The sequence below is a fragment of the Agelaius phoeniceus genome, chromosome 34, assembly GCF_051311805.1.
Source record: "Agelaius phoeniceus isolate bAgePho1 chromosome 34, bAgePho1.hap1, whole genome shotgun sequence".
Classification (NCBI taxonomy): domain Eukaryota; kingdom Metazoa; phylum Chordata; class Aves; order Passeriformes; family Icteridae; genus Agelaius; species Agelaius phoeniceus.
Genome location: NC_135298.1, coordinates 2,913,732 through 2,929,741, shown reverse-complemented (window position 1 = coordinate 2,929,741; position 16,010 = coordinate 2,913,732).

Here is a 16,010-nt window from a genome sequence, read left to right as displayed (position 1 = left end):
AGGAGAATCCGAGACAATAAGAACAAAGAGTTACGGATGTCCAAGTACCTTTTTCTGGGCAAAAGCATTGTGATGGTTGGTGGGCATGGAAAGCTGCCCTGGGCCCCTTGCTCAGGGCTGGTGTCAGTGCCCAGAGCCAGAGGGGATCCCTTGCTGGGGGCTGTGCCATGGCCACCTGCCCCGTGCCGCGCTGGCCGCTCAGGCACCAGGAACCAGCAGCCAAGGGCACTGCCAGGGCCAAAGGCCAGGTCAGCCAGACAGAAAGGGGCAGGGCTGGGCACTGTTTCCATGGCAACCGGCACTGGGGGGGACACCTGGGGCACCTGGCCTGGCAGTTGCCATGGAGAGCCCTGGCAGGCACTGAGGGCACAGCCCCTGGCACTGAGACACTGCTGGGCCGGGTGCTGAGCACAGCGCTGAGCACGCAGAGATGGTTTTGTTCTTGCTGAGCTGCAGCACAGCCAAGGCCTGTCCTGCCCCTCGTCCAGCCACGCTGGGGAGGGGCTGGGGCTGCGGGGGAGCTTGGCAGGGGACACAGCCAGGACAGGTGACCCCAGCTGACCCCGGGCACAGCCCAGACCAGAGCACATCATGCTCAGGGTATGAAGGGGGGAACAAGGAGGAAGGGGGCAATTTTGGAGGGAGGCTTTTTGCCTTCCCAGCTAACACTTAGGCAAGAGGGGGCCCTGTTTCACCAGTGGGCAGGGTCACTACCAAAGACACAGACACCAACTGAAGGAATTGTGGCATTTATATCATGCACAGCTGCAAAGCATTACAAAAGGATAAGCTCAGCAAAGCACATCATCATTAGCAAAGAATTACAAAAGAAGCTCAGCAATCCATCAGAACTCATCATTACATTATGATGACTAACCCCTTGGTCAAACACTAGAGGTGTTTGTGGCAGACAAAGATTCTGGCTGACTATCAAGGTACACCTTAAAAGACATCAGTAGTACTTCAGTGACACCGTTCTTCATTCTTTTTTCTCAATCTCCTTGGAGTTAGGAACAAGAATTCTGTTGTCCATGGAGCTGGCACCTTTTTAATTCCAGAATAATGCCCCCAGGCCCTTTGCTGTTCAGCTTTACCATGTTGTCTGGGTAGGGGGGGCTTGGGGGGCCCTTTCCCCTCTGGCTGGAAGGGGCCGGGTCCCAGTCCCTGAGGGGCTCCCAGGCTCCTGGATGCAATTCCTGTGCAAGTCCCTCAGTGTCACAGCAGCCTTCACATGGAGCCCCGTGGATCAGAGCATTTGCCAAAGGGGCCCTTGGGGCAAACAGGGAGATTTGGTCTGGCAGCATGTGTAAAACAATATCCTGTCAGATCTACTTGTTCTCACACACAATCCTTGGCTGCAGGGACACATTCCCATTGTTCCTGCCCAGCTTTCAGGACTCAGAGTTGTCTTTCCCAGGAGCTGCTCCTTCAGCTGCCTCGGGAGGGCCATTTGGCCTCCGGACCCACACTCTGGCTCCATTATTAGGACTGCTGCATCCAAACCCTTTATCTCCACAAACGGTGGTGATTGCAGCTGGAGCTCCTTTTTTCACAATACTAAAATTGCAATATCAATAATTGTGCTACCCTGTCATGGGGTTGAATAATCCAATCCTGGTCACTATTGTTTCACAGAATTACTGTAAGTTCTCCTGGATATTCTGCATCAATTCCTCCTGCCATGACATGAACACTTTGCAAGGCCAAGCTCCAAGGAAGCAGTCACCAAAGCAAAGTGTCCTGGAGGAATCTGAATTCCTGTTTCAGTATTGAGAGCTCTCATTTGCTTTGAATTCATCCTCATTAATTCCAATGCATGAAGGCCCAGCCCTGCAGCCTCTGGGCTGGCCCTGCCAGGGGCCATCACAGCCAGAACAATTTCCCAGGCAGTCCAAGTCTCACTGCCCATGGTTGGATTTGCAAATTGGGGGCAGCCGTGCACAGCCAGGGGGTTTCCATTTCCCCCGTGGGCCATTGTTCAGGGCATGGAGCACATCTGGGAGATGGGTTCTCCATGGGCAAAGGTTCCCATCTCCTCATTTTTTCAACTGCTCTTTTAACAACCCCTTCACCCGTTCAACCAATCCTGCAGCTTGTGCATAGTCTGGGACATGAAAAACCCTGCAGGCTTCATCCCTGTATTTTTCACAGCAACAGACAAAGCCCTCTGCATCACAGTATCACCAAACCCTGGGGAAATAGCCAATTTCCTCCCTTCCTCCTTTTTACATTGTATACAATCTCACAAAGTTGACCACTGACAGTAGGGCCCTGGCCAATCCTGTTCTGTAGGGTATTTAGAGTTACATCCCTGAGCAGCCAAAGCTACCAAATTAGTATTGTCAGCACTATTTCACATTACTATTATTTCATATGTAGATATACATATTGATATACATATAGACAGATAGATAAAGACATATATATATAATATATATATAAATATACAGATATATATATATTAAGGTCTTAATTTACAAAAAATACATATAGTTAGTTATTATATTGATATTTCACTGGTACAAATGCAGCTGAGCTCAAGATTAAAACCTTCTGCTCTTGCTCCATGTGGGAGCAGTCCAACAATAATTGTTCCTTCTGAAGCTGCTGTTTCCAATGGACTCTTAACAAATTCATCTTTGTCTGCCCAAACCCACAAGTCCTTTTCCTTTTCCAGGTGCAATTTTTGGATGCATTTGAAGACATCCAGGGCTGCAGCTTCTTTTACCCGACTGCCCCACTGCTCCCACGGGGCTCCCACCTCAGCCCCCTCCAGAGCCAGGGAACTCCAGGGAAGGGCTTCCCATCTGGGAATTTCTGATGGCACTGATGCCTCACATTGACATTGAACAAGTGACATTTGGTTGGGATCTGGCCAGACTGGGCCAGTTTGGTTTGACCAGTGGCCAAAGTCAGCACCAAAGACACAGACTCCAACTGAAGGAATCAGTGTCATTTCCTGCAGTTCAGAGCAGCAAAGAATCACAAAAGGAGCAGCTCAGCAATGCACCCAATCATCCCCACCAAAGATTGCCTGCAGTGATTCAGAAAGATGCAGCAGCATTTCCCCTCAGCCTTTGCCATCCCCCAGATGCACACAGCAGCTGGGGAAGCTGTCACAGCCAAGGGCTGCAGAGCCACTCCTGGGCACTGGCAATTCCTGCAGGTGCCTCCAGCCCCAGCTGAGGCTCCAAGCCCGCTGGGAGAGGGCCCAGCTCTGGCAGTGCTGCATGAACAAACTGACAGCACTGCTAGTGTGGCAACATCTGCTTTCATCCTCCTCTTGGCTCCCTCCCAAAGCCTGGCCAGGCCTCAAGGAGGAGCCAAGGCAGCTGACTTTGATCCTTCAGCCCCACACAAGGCCAGATGTCAGATTTCATGGCCTTCTCTGGCTTCTAAATACACAAAGGTCCATCCATGTTTCACTAAGGAGTGGCTACATCTATCACAGTGCTAATGACCATGCATATCTCAGCAGGGAGCAGATACAAAGATAACCTTTGCTTGGAAGGTTCCTCCAGAGGCCACCTTGGGCTCAGGGCCTGCTGTCCAGGCCTCACTCAGGGCTGCTGTCCAGGCCTTGGCACTTCAGGGACGTGCTTTAGTGCTGGGCTTGGCACTGCTGGCTGAGGGCTGCACTGGGTGAGCTCAGAGGGCTTTTCCAACAGAAAGGATTCTGTGATTCCATGATGATATCCGCTGCATTCAGCTGGGGCTATTTCAGCAGCATTACTTTGCTCCAGAAGTTCCCTCTTGCCCAGCTCCTGTGGCCTGAGGCTTCAGCTCCTTCAGCTCCTGGTGCTGAGCTGCTCATGCTGAACGAGAGCACTCGGAGAGACGAATCCAGTCCATCCAATTCCTTCTGGGACACGCAGAGGGGAGGCTGTGCAAACAGGAGCATTGTTTGCTGTGGCCTCCTCTCTGCCCTTCACGCCTTTCAGCGCTTTGAAGCAGCCAAGAGCTTTCTCCAAGAGTGCAATGGAGCAGCTGTTCCTGCTCGTGGGCCAGGCTCTTCCCAGTCTCTGCCCTTGCCTGCTTCTGTCCCTCTTGCTGTGCCCTCTGTTCCCCCAGGGCTGGCTGGCTGCTGCCCAGGACTGTGGCACTGGCACAGATCCAGTGCTCCAGAGCCTCCTTTCTGTGCCCTTGGAGCTGCCTGGGCACAGCAGCCTTTTCCATCTGCAAGCTCCCCATGGACAGGGAGTGCCCAGCTCCGTTCCTTGCACAGCCTCCAGGAGCCCAGGGCTGCCATCTCAAGTCCCTGCTGGCACTGGGGGCTCCCAGGTGCCTCAGGCTGCTGTGACACCGCTGCACACGGGAGGGAACAGGGGCAGGGGCTGTGCTGAAAGTCAGCTCCATCTGCTGCTGCTGCTGCTGCTGCTGCTGCTGCTGTGGGGTCATTTGTGCAGCCCTGGCCCAGAGTCAGGGATCAGATGCTGCCAGTCTCTTCCAGCCCTGGCTGCTCAGAGGTTGGGCCTTGGAGCCTCAGGTGGCCAAAGGCAGCTGCTGCTGGGCCCTCTGTGTGTGCCCGTGTTCAGCAGTGCTGCTCCATCAGTCTGTGCCCAGCAACGGGGAAAAGCCTCAGCCCTGCAGGGCCAGGAGCTGCCGGGCTCTGCCTGAGCAGCTCAGCCAGCAGCAAGGGAGCTGCTCCACACAGGAACCAGGAGCAAAGAACACTCCTTTTGTAGGACATGTTTTCTATTTAAAGGAAAAAAAGGAAAAAGAAAAAAAACTATATAAAATGTGAAAGATGAAAACAAAACCCAAGTGTTAGTGAAAAAGTTCTGAAACTTTGCATTAAGAGGTAAATGATCTTTCCAAAAAGAGAAGTCAATTATTTTCATTGTAAATGTGCTGATGCCATGGATCCATCTTACTGACCCCAGCAGCCTTTTAAAAGATTTTGGGCTTTGTTTCCAACATTGCCATTTGAAATTGTGCTCAAAGCAAGAGGAAATTGCTTTGTGCCCTTCCCGCTCCAAGCAGGACTGGGAATGGAAACTCTGTCAAAGCCCAAATCCTTGAGAAGATGCCCTTCCTTCTCAGCCTGGGAAGGAGCTGCACATTCCCTTTGAAACTGTCAGGGATTTCTTAGAGACACAAAGTGCCACTTAGGGCTTTTTGCTCTGGTTTGGCAGTGCAGAAAGACAATTCTCCATCCATCAGCTCCAGACTGCACTGCCTCAGGAACACGGCCCACTCGCCAGCTTTGGCCCACTCAGGCACTTCTAGAGGAGGAAGAAAGTGCAATTGCACAATTCCAGCCAATCAAGAAGGAAGAATGGGACAGACAAACACCCTGTGCAGATCCAGGCATTCAGCTGGGACTGTGGAGGGTTTGGGTTCTTGCCAATTGGATGTGTGTCCCCAGCTGCAATCTCTGGGCCTGCAGCAGAGTCTCACTCAGCTGCCAAAGCAGAAAGCTCAGGCGCTGTGCTCGCAAGGGGCTCGTCTGATGCAAAGCTGTCAGAGCAATGGGAGGGCAGAGCCAGCCCAGCTGGGCCCAGGGCTGAGCCCAGCAGAGCCCTGGCAGAGCCCAGAGCAGCCTCAGCAGCCGCAGAGCCCGGCTGCAAGGAGAGAAAGCAGAAAGTGCCCCTCAGCTGAGGGCTCCTGTGCCCTTGTGCCAAGGCCTGCGGTGCCCAGGCCATGCTGGCTGTGCCCAGAGCTGTGCCCAGAGCTGCCCATCCCTGCTGCCTTTGGCAGCAGAGCAGGAGGGCAGGACATGTGCCCAGCCTGCAGCCAGCCACAGCACATCCAGCCCTCAGCAGCTGCCCAGAGCAGGATGCTCCTGTGCTCGCTGCCATCTCCCAAAAGCTCTGATCCCACCCTGCCAAGCACACAGGGACCCACCTCACGCCAGCCACGGCTGCAAGAAAAGCTGCTCCCAAACCATGGCCTCAGCCTTCTCCAAGGCCACCGCCCATCCACGCCACAGCTGCTCCCAAGCACTTCCCCATCTGCACTGGACCACCTGGAACGCTTCCTCTGGAAAAACAAACAACACATTCTTGAAAAGAGATTAGAGACAAAAAGGGAAAACACGAAAAACAGGAAAAACTCTTATCTCGTTCAGGGCCTTGAGGAAGGCCCAATTCCTACATGGTAGGGAAAAACCCAGCCATGGGTGAGGGAAGCCCACACTTTCTCACTTCCACCCTGCACTGCCCCCCAAAATCACGGTGATCCCAAAGCAAACAAGGGCAGTGCAGCAGCCCAGCCCTTCCTTGCCTGCAGAGCAAAGCAGCCCCTGCACAGCTTCTGGAGTCCCACCTCTGCTCCCACCATGGGGCTTTGCTTGTGTCGGGCTGGCTGCCCCAGCCCCAGCCCCAGCCCAGGCCACGGTGGCTGCTGGGGGCTGTTGGCAGGGCCAGGAGCCCACTCCCATTTGTACCCACCCCAGCCCATGCCCCAGCCCTGCCAAAAGCAGCTGGGCAGCGACTGAAGAATGAGTTGCATCTGCCCCAGCAAAGGGGGAACCTTTGCTTCCCAGCCAGGCTGGGCCATGCCCAAATCTGGCAGCATTTCCCCGGGTGGGGACTCACCTGCAAATTCCCTGTGGAGTCTGGCTTTGAAGAAGGTGCCAGAATCAAAGTCCATCACCTTCAGCCTCCAGTGGCCAGGCTGAGGAAGAGCTTCTCATCCTTGGTGCCATCCTGGCTGTCTCCAGCAGCAGCAGCAGCAGCAGCAGCAGCAGCAGCAGCATCCCCACCCGGTACAGCTTCTCCAGGGGCTCCTTCTCCTTCCCTGGGGGGAGACCAGGCTCTCAGGGCTCTGCCCAGGGCCCCAGCTGTCAGGGAACCAGCACAAGCAAAACCAGCTTGGATGGTGGCCACCAGTGCTGGGCAGAGCAGCTCAGCTGCAGCACAAGGGCTGCGTGTGCCCATCCCATGACCCCCGTGCAGTGACACAGGCAGCACAAAAAGGTCTGGGTTCCTTTGCTTCTGATTGCCATGGCATGTGTGGAGCTGCAACTTACCAGGGCCCTGGATCAAAGTGTGCCTGTGGCTCTCTCCCTTCTTCTATGGCCGAGGAATATCCTGCACCCAAGGATCACAGAACAGGTCTTCTAATGTGGGTCTTTCCAAGGAGTTCACGGATAAACACCACCTGATCAGATCTTTGCACTCTGGGCAGAGAAAGCAGAAACTGCCAGTCAGCCAGAGAAGGCTCCTGTCTGCTTTGCCCCACTATTGCCATGCCCAGGCCATTCTGGATGTGCTCAGGGCTGGGCCTAAACTTTCCCATCAATTCCCTGTTTTGGAGGAGAGCAGGACATGTGCCACCTCCTCAGCAGCTGCCAGAGCGGGATGCTCACGAGCCCACTGCTGGCTCCCAGCACTGGGATTCCCCCCGTGCCCAGAGAAGAGGATCCACCTTGAGAGAGCCCTTGTGGCAGCGGGAGCTGGCCCCAGCTGAGGTTCCGGCCCCTCCTGAAAGGGTGCTCCCCGCAGACCATCTGGTGCAGCAGGATGCCCAGGGACCAGATCGTTGCTGCCTCGCCATGGTACCAGCCAAATTGGGTCCATTCCGGGGGGCTGTAGGATGGTGTTCCTATGGAATACAGATGGAGTTCAGCAGGGGGATGCTGCTGCTCCCAGAGCCTGGCCCCAGCATCCCTGGGCCTGCGGGGGCTGCATCAGTGGCACACAGGGTGACCACTGCCCTCTCGCCAGCACCTGGGACTTGTGCACAAACTTAGGCTTGGAAAAGAAGCCACTGGTGTCAGAAGAGGGCAGAGGAAGCCCTGGCTAAGCCTGACCATGACAAGCAAAGAAAAACCCTCTCTGTGCTGGGGAAAACATGCCCTTATCCTCCCTGCCTGCATTGCCCCAAAAATATTAGGAAGCAAAGGCAAACAGGGCGAGTGGAGCAGTGCAAGCCCTTCCTCTCGCCTGCACACCAAACTGGCTGGGGCACAGATTCCATCCCCCTCTCTGCTACCCCCACCCACGGGGGTTTTGGGCGGGTTGGCTGCCCCAGCCCAGCCCCAGTCCTGGTCAGAGTGGCTGGCAAAGGCTGCCAGCAGGGCTGGAAGATGGCTCCCCACCCAGCCCCGCTCTAAAGCAACTCAGCTGAAGACTCAGTCCTCTGACTGGCAGCAAAAGGGAGAATCCCCGCTGCCACAGCCAGCTTGGGCTGGGAGATGTTGAGCCATGAGATCCCGGCACCAGGAGTACACCCTTACGTGGGCTCACCTGCAAAGTGGGTGTAGGCTGTCTCTTGCAGGTAGGTGCCACAGCCAAAGTCAATCAGTTTGGCCTGCCCGGTGGCCAGGTCAAGCACGATGTTCTCTGGCTTTATGTCCCTGTGCAGGACCCCGCAGCTGGTGCAGTGCCGCACGGCCTCCAGCACCTGGCGGAACAGCTCCCGCGCCACCTCCTCGGGCACGAACCGCCGTGCCCGAATGACACGATGCAGGTCCTGACACCGCTCTGGCCGCTCCATCACCATCACGATGTGGTTGGGCAGCTCGAACCACTCCAGGAGCTGCACCACGCCGGGGAAGCCAGTGGACACCCTGGCCTGCAGCACGATCTCCAGCGGGGCCCTGCTGCCGTCGGGCTGCGGGAGGAGCACGATGCCCTCAGTGGGGCCGATGCCGTGCCAGGCCTGGGGAAGCCCTGAGCCAGCCCGGGACGCTCTGCGCCCTGCGCTGCGCCCACGCCCGCTCCCCCTCGAGGCGTCCTGGCGGCTTCCACCGTGCCGGGCCTCGGCTCATCCCCGCCCGGCAGCCCCGGCTGCTGCCGCTGGTCCCGCTCACTCACCAGCTCGCCCCAGTGCCGGACGCGGTTCCGTGGCACCCTCTTGATGGCCACCTGCAAGCCAAGGACAGCAGCGGGCTCAGCTCGCCGCCCGCCCTGCCCAGCCCCATCCTCCTCCTCCTCCTCCTCCGTCCCCTCCTCCTGCGCCCGCCGCCGGCCCCGCCGCTCACCGGGGCGCCGTCCGAGAGCCGCGTGGCCGCGAAGACGCTGCCGAATCCTCCGCGCCCCAGCAACGAACCCAGGCGGTAGCGCTCCTGCAGGGCCTCGGGCGCCGTCCCTGCGGGCGGGACGCGGCTGTCAGCGCTCGGCCCGGGGCCAGCAACGGCCCCCGAGCGCCCCTCAGCCGCCCCGGGCCGGCCATGCCCAGGCCTTCGCTCCTCGCAACGCGGCACGGGAGGCTCGGGGCCGGCGGCCGCGCTGCCGAGCGGCGGAGCTCGGGCCGGGGAAGCCGCAGCGGAGGCGGCGGCAGCGGCCGCGCCGCCTGTGTCCTCCGCGGGCCCCGGCAGGAGCCGGGGCCGGGGCCGGGGCCGGGGCCGGGCTCGGGCCAGGCGGAGGCGAAGGGCGGCAATGCCGCCCCCGCACACGGCACTGATGCCCGCCCAGCAGCGCCACCGCCAGTAGGGCCAGAGCCGGGCGGAGGCGAGACCGCGGCGGGACGGGCGGGGCCGGGCACGGGGCAGCCCCGCCCGGGGCCGGGGGCGGGCCGGGGGCATGGCCCGGCCCGGCAGGGGGAGAGGGAGGCGGGGACACGAGAGGGAGGCGGGGAGAGGAGAGGGACGCCGGGCAAGGGACCACGGGAGAAGGGTGCCCGACGGCGGGAAAGGGAGACTCAGAGAAAGAAAGAGAGAAAGACCAAGAAAGAGAGACAGAGAAAGAAAGAGAGAAGGAGAAAGATCGTTATAGATTATCTGCTTTTGCTTCTTCTGTCGCTGTTGCCGCCGCTGCTGCTGCCGCCGCTGCTGCTGCCGCCGCTGCCGCCGCTGCAACTGAAGCACCGGGGCCGTTCGTCCCCGTGTCCGTTCCCCGCTCGCCCCACGAGCCCCACGTTCGAGCCCCGCGCGCCCCGGGCACAGCCCCTGAGTCCGTCCAAACACGGGAACTTTGCAGCCTTGAGCCCAGGTGCAGAGCCCTGACTCCTGCACACTGGCACAGCAATCCCCTCGCTTGCTGCTCTGCATTGGCCTGGCTGAGGGGCAAACACTGGCGGGACACCTTCCCTTGGGCTAGGATTCCTACCTGAGCCCAGCACTGCACTTACATCTCCAGTGTTGCCTTCCAGTAAAGACAGGGGAAGGAAAACTGCGTGTGGCTCATGGTATTTTAGAGTGTCTAAAAATCACTAAGCCACTGATCTTAGAGGTGCAGTGCATCTGGAATTACTGGGATGGAGAAGTAGTGCAACATGGAAAAGGGGAGTATAGAAATAAATAAAGGAAAACATCATCTTGGATTGTTTCTTTCATTTACATTTCCCTTCTGGAAAGCTGTTTCAGTTTTCCAGGAATCTTCTCCTCTCTGCTCTTGCCAAGAATCTCTCCTGGAGAACAAGGTCAAGCTTCTGTCCCAAGATTTGCCACCAGCTGCAGCTTCTCTTGGCTTTCCACACTGCACAGTGTCTGCAGCAGGACTTTTGCAGCAAAGCAGGACAAGTGTTTGGAGCACTTTACATGTCCTTTCTTTTCCTGGTGGGCTGGGGTGTTGTGCCACTGGTGAAGTTTCCATTGTGACTGTTTGTGCTGCTTTAGGGCAAATTTTGGGAGGAAACCTCCAAAAGGGGTCCGTCTAGAAATCAAGTTCCAGTGGCCTCTCCCCCTACTAGTTCAGAAAAAGACTTCCCTTGGGAAAAGTAATAAAACCCCAGTTTATTTATCAAGTAAAGTATTCCCAAGAATGAAAAATGAATAATATTAAATAAAACCTCTGACAATGCTGAAGAGATGGCAAATTCAGAAAGTCCTTTTTGTGGGGTGTAGTTGGCTCACTCGGTCTCTTCTAAGTCCCTCTGGTGCTGGAATGCAGCGTCCCAGACCTCAGTGGGCCACAGGTGTGAGCTGCAGGTGTTTTTCTGGGTTTTCAGTCCAGAGCAGGTTTCAACAGTTCCAAGAAAAAGGAAAGTCCCAGTCCCAGGAACTTCTCTGACTAAGCTAGCTAAAACCAAATTGCTGGACCTGGGCTGTGAAGGCATCGGGAAATTTCCAAATCTGGGCACTGGCGCTGCCAGCAAACACCAGATCTGGATGGTGCTGGAGCCAGAACCTGGAAATTTCCAACTTTTGGCTTTCTGTGCCAGCAAATCACTGCACTTGGGCTGTGCTGGCACCAGGAAGTTTTCAGATCTGGGCGCTGGCGCTGCCAGTAAACACCAGATCTGGGTGGTGTCATTGGCAGCGACAGAAATCTGCCGGATTTGGGCTCTGCTGGCACCGGGAAATTTCCAAATCTGGGTACTGGCGCAGCAAACACAAGATGTGGGCGGTGCCAGAGCCAGTAGCAGAAAGTTGCCGGGTTTTGGATTTCTGTGCCAGCAAATTGCTGCACTTGGGCTGTGTCAGAATAGGGAAATTTCCAGCTCTGGGCACTGGCGGTGCCAGCAAACACCAGTGAAACCTTCTGGTCCTCGTCCGGACCATTGGCCAGTGGTTTCCCTGAGAACCAGCTCTGGCCACTTTACAGACAGAGACTGCTTTCATCTGCTTGTCTGGAAACAGAACTTTAATGAAGGCAAACACAACAAACAGGACGGCGTGCACAGTACAGAGAGCAAAGCAGAAAAAAGCCTGGGTCCAGGGTCCTGCAGGGATATTTATCCATTTATATATGGGGAGGGGTTAAGGTGGGATCTGAGGGAAGGATCCAAGAGGAAGGAAGGATTATGAATATTACAATTTTTGCAGTAAAATGTAACCAATGGTAGCAAAGAGAACTCAGAACTTTCTAGTAACAATCTGCATAACTGAACAAGAGGATTATGGGCGGGAGCTCCTGCTGACCCCAACTAAAGAGGGTTTTCCCACGGCCTTAATCCAAGGTCTCCTTCTTCTTTTAAACCAAGCCCAACACACCAGATCTGGGTGGTGCCGGGCTTTGGCTTTCTTTGCCAGACAATTGCTGCATTTGGGCTGTGCTGGCACCAGGAAATATCCAGATGTGGGCACTGGCAGTGCCAGCGCCCACCAGATCTTGGTGGGGTATTTGCCACCACCAGGAAATTGCCAAATGTGACCTTTCTGTGCCAGCAAACTGCTGGAATTGTGCTGTGCAGGCATCTGAAAAATTCCAGATCTGGGAACAGGCGGTGTCAGCACACACGAGATCGGAGTAGTGTAGGCACCAGGTATTTGCCTGGTTTTGGCTTTCTTTGCCAGCAAATTGCTGGACTTGGGCTGTGGTGGCACAGGGAAATGTTCAGATCTGGGCATGGGCGGTGCCATCAAACACCAGGTCTGGGTGGTGACAGTCGTGGCACCAGGAAATTGCTGCGTTTTGTCTTCTTTTTCCAAAAAACTGCTGCACTTGGGCTGTGTTAGAACCGATAAATGTCCAGACTGGGGTACGGGCGATGGGAGCGAACACCAGATCTTGGCATTGCCGGTGTCGGCAGTGGGAAATTGCCAGATTTTGGCTTTTTTACCAGAAAATTGCTGGACTTGGCTCTGCCGGAACAAGGGAATTTCCAGATCTGGGCACTGGAGGTGGCAGCAAACACCAGATCTGGGCAGTGCCAGACCCAGTAATGTTGGAAATGAATTTGTAGAGAATTTTTAAGGTTTGATAGAAGGTTTCTATAGTATGTATGCAAGTGTCACAATCCATCCTTACGAACGGGTTTCGTGATGGTTCGTGGGTTGATCTCAGAGTGCAAAAAACACCGACACGGTACAGGGGGTTGCAGTGATAATCAAAACAAATGTACCTTTATTGAATAACCACAAGAGAATGCATTGGGGAGGAATTGGGGAAAAGGGAAAAAGAGGGAGGAAGAGAAAGGAAGGTATAGAGCTACCAAACGTAGAACGGCGAAGTCCTTTATGTCCAGCCAATGGCGTTCACCAGGTCACATCTGGGGAGATCTCAGGGTTGCAGTTCATCCGAACTCTTATTATACTCTTTTTGTTGATGGGGGAAGGGGTAAAACTTGAAACCGAATCAAAGGTAGTCTATTGTATTTTTGGGAGAAAAAATGGTATTTAGAGAAGGGTACACACAGTCCATGTTCTCTGCAGTGGGTGAGAGCCATTGTCTTCTTGGTCCCCTGCTCGCACCTGCAACATCCATCTTGCTTTGGTTAGCTTGCCTCCCCACACACCTCCCCCAGGTTAGGGGTCTCAGTGCCAGTCCTTGGAAAGAGTGTGGGGGGGCCTTTTCACATAGGGATTTCATGTCTCGGTCTTTGATGGAGAGGCCTTGTACATCTCAGTCTGTCTGTCACGGCGGTTGTAAGACAAGTGAGGGGTCTTCTGTGGGGGACCACCCAAAACTCAGGAGAAGTCCAGCCAGGCCGAGAGGTGGGACAACTTCCAAGGCTATTGTTGCAAAAAGGCAAGGGGCCCCCTTCTTCCTTTCATTGGGTTCAGTGTAGCATACAGCAAACACACCTGTGAACAATAGCTTAGCAATGCCAGCAGCTGTGCTCAGGTCTCGGGGCCCTTGGCATGTAACTTTCTCCAACAGGGCCAGAAACTTCAGACAAGGGGCTTTTCTTCAGTGGTCCCCAATGACGGTCGTGAGGCAGATGAGAGAAACTTTGGACAGAGTCTCACACCTACATTACATGGACGATGTACTAATCTGTGCTTCCACCAAGTCTTACTCAGACGCAGCACTTTCCAAGACTGTCACAGCTGTCGAAAGCGCGGGGTTTCAGATAACTCAGGAAAAAATCCAGCTATGGAGCCCATGGAAGTACCTCGGGTTTTTAATCACAGGAAGGACCGTCGTGCCTCAACCTCTGTCCATCAACGAGCACCCCCAGACATTAAGAGACACGCAACAGCTGTGCGGCGTCATCACGTGGATCCGACCTCTCCTGGGCCTCACCACAGAAGAACTGGCACCGCTCTTCGACCTTCTACGAGGAGACGGCAACCTGGCTTCCCCACGCTCGCTAACGCCAGAAGCCTGGGAGGCTTTGCAGAGAGTCGCCAGCGCCATCAAACACCGCCAGGCACATCGGACAGACCGGTCCCTTCCCCTCAGCCTCGGTATTTTTGGTAAGTGCCCAAACTTCCATGTGCTGCTCTTTCAGTGGGATGACACTTCAAAAACCCCACTCATCATCATCGAGTGGCTTTTTCTGCTGCACCAACCACATCAAACAGTTACCACCCCACCAGAACTTGTAGCCAAACTTATTATTAAAGGCCGACATCACCTCCAGACCCTCGCAGCTTGTGATCCGGCGTGCATTTACCTCCCTTATACTTTGGAACAATTGGATTCTCTATTACAAACAGATGAACATCTGCAAATTCCATTAGACAGCTATCCTGGAAAAACTTCAATTCATTATCCTAAACACAGACTTTTTAAAGATTCACTGCATTTGGCCCCAAAATCAGATAAAAGTAAAACTCCACTCAAAAACGCTATCACGGAGTTCACTGACGGTCCAGGCAAATCTCACCAGTCAGTGTTCACCTGGAGGGACCCGGACACTCAGAAGTGGGAGTCTGATATCCAGGTTGTTGAAGGTTCCCCCCAGACTGCAGAACTTGCTGCAGCTGTGAGGGCGTTTCGAACATTCCAACAACCCTTCAATTCAGTCACAGGTTCTGCATATGTCACCGGGATAGCAGAGCGGGCAGAGCGTGCCCTGATCAAGGAAGTCCAAAATAAAAAATTCTACAGCTTGCTCTCTGAATTAATTTGGTTCATCTCCCACAGAGAGCAACCTTATCACATCCTGCACGTCCGGTTGCACACAGAGCTGCCAAGATACATCACTGAGGGCAAGCGGAGAGCAGACTTGTTAGCAATGGCAGCAAGTGCCACCCACATTTCCCCCGCTGCACCACATGTCTTTCAACAGGCTCGTCTAAGCCATGCATTCTTCCCTCAGAATGCTCCAGCTTTAGTAGGTCAATTTAAGATTTCCAGAGACCAAGCCAAGGCAATTGTCTCCACCTGCCCCAATTGCCAATCCCTTGCCCTCCCTTCCATAGGGACAAAATGAAGAAAATTACAGTGACAACTAACTTGACCATTCATGTTTCTATCAGTGCTCGAACAGTCGATACCTGACTCACTGGAGGACCAGATGGCCACTCCCAGGACACCCCGAAATACCTTAACAGCTGCTGCCACCGTCACTGTGCTCCTGTGCATCCAAACAGCGGTTGGATGGGTCGTGCCACAACCAACAGAAAACCTATGGGTCACACTGGGGAAATCTCTCAAGCAGGATAACTTTTGCATGGCCATGGCAGGTGCAAAAGACCTGCTGTCTACATGTCTGGTGGGAATCCCCCTGTCACCAAATGAATGTGCCTGTGCAGGTAAGAAGCCCACCCTGGTCGACACCTGGGACGAGTGGATGAAGATCTTACCCCATGCACCACAGGAGCTCCAAGAACTAGGCCTACCGGGCTCCTCAAAGCGACTTCTTGTGTCAACTTTTTCGACAAGCCACCCCAACAAAATTGGCATGAGAAATCTGAACCACAGATGATAGTGAGAAAAGATATATCACCAAATGATAAGAGATACAATGATGTTGACTGGTGCAATTATACTGCCAAAACATTATCTAAGTCCTCTCCGTTTCCCAGAGTGCTTCCCAAGGGAGTGTTTCTCATCTGTGGTGACAGGGTGTGGGCAGGGATCCCCTCGAAGATCAAAGGGGGCCCCTGCAGTCTTGGCCAGCTTACTACCCTCACCCCAAACACGACCCAAATTAACAATTGGAAACAAGAAACTCAATTGGCGCCCCAGAAAAGATCGTACTCCCAATTCAATCAAAATTGTGATGGCCAACTTTATAATTGGGGAAGACGAAGAGGGTCACTGTTTCCATCTTTCTACCATGGGTTGCAGCTCGAAGGCCCTCGGTGAGCTTTCTCACCTGGAGTGCTGGCTTAGTAAGCAGACCAAGGCTACATCCGCTGCCTTATCAGACCTTCTAGCGGACGAGGAAACCACCAGACATGCCACCCTTCAGAACAGAGCGGCCATCGACTTCCTGCTGCTCTCCCATGGCCATGGTTGTGAAGATTTCAAAGGACTTTGTTGTTTTAACCTGTCATGGAAAAGCAC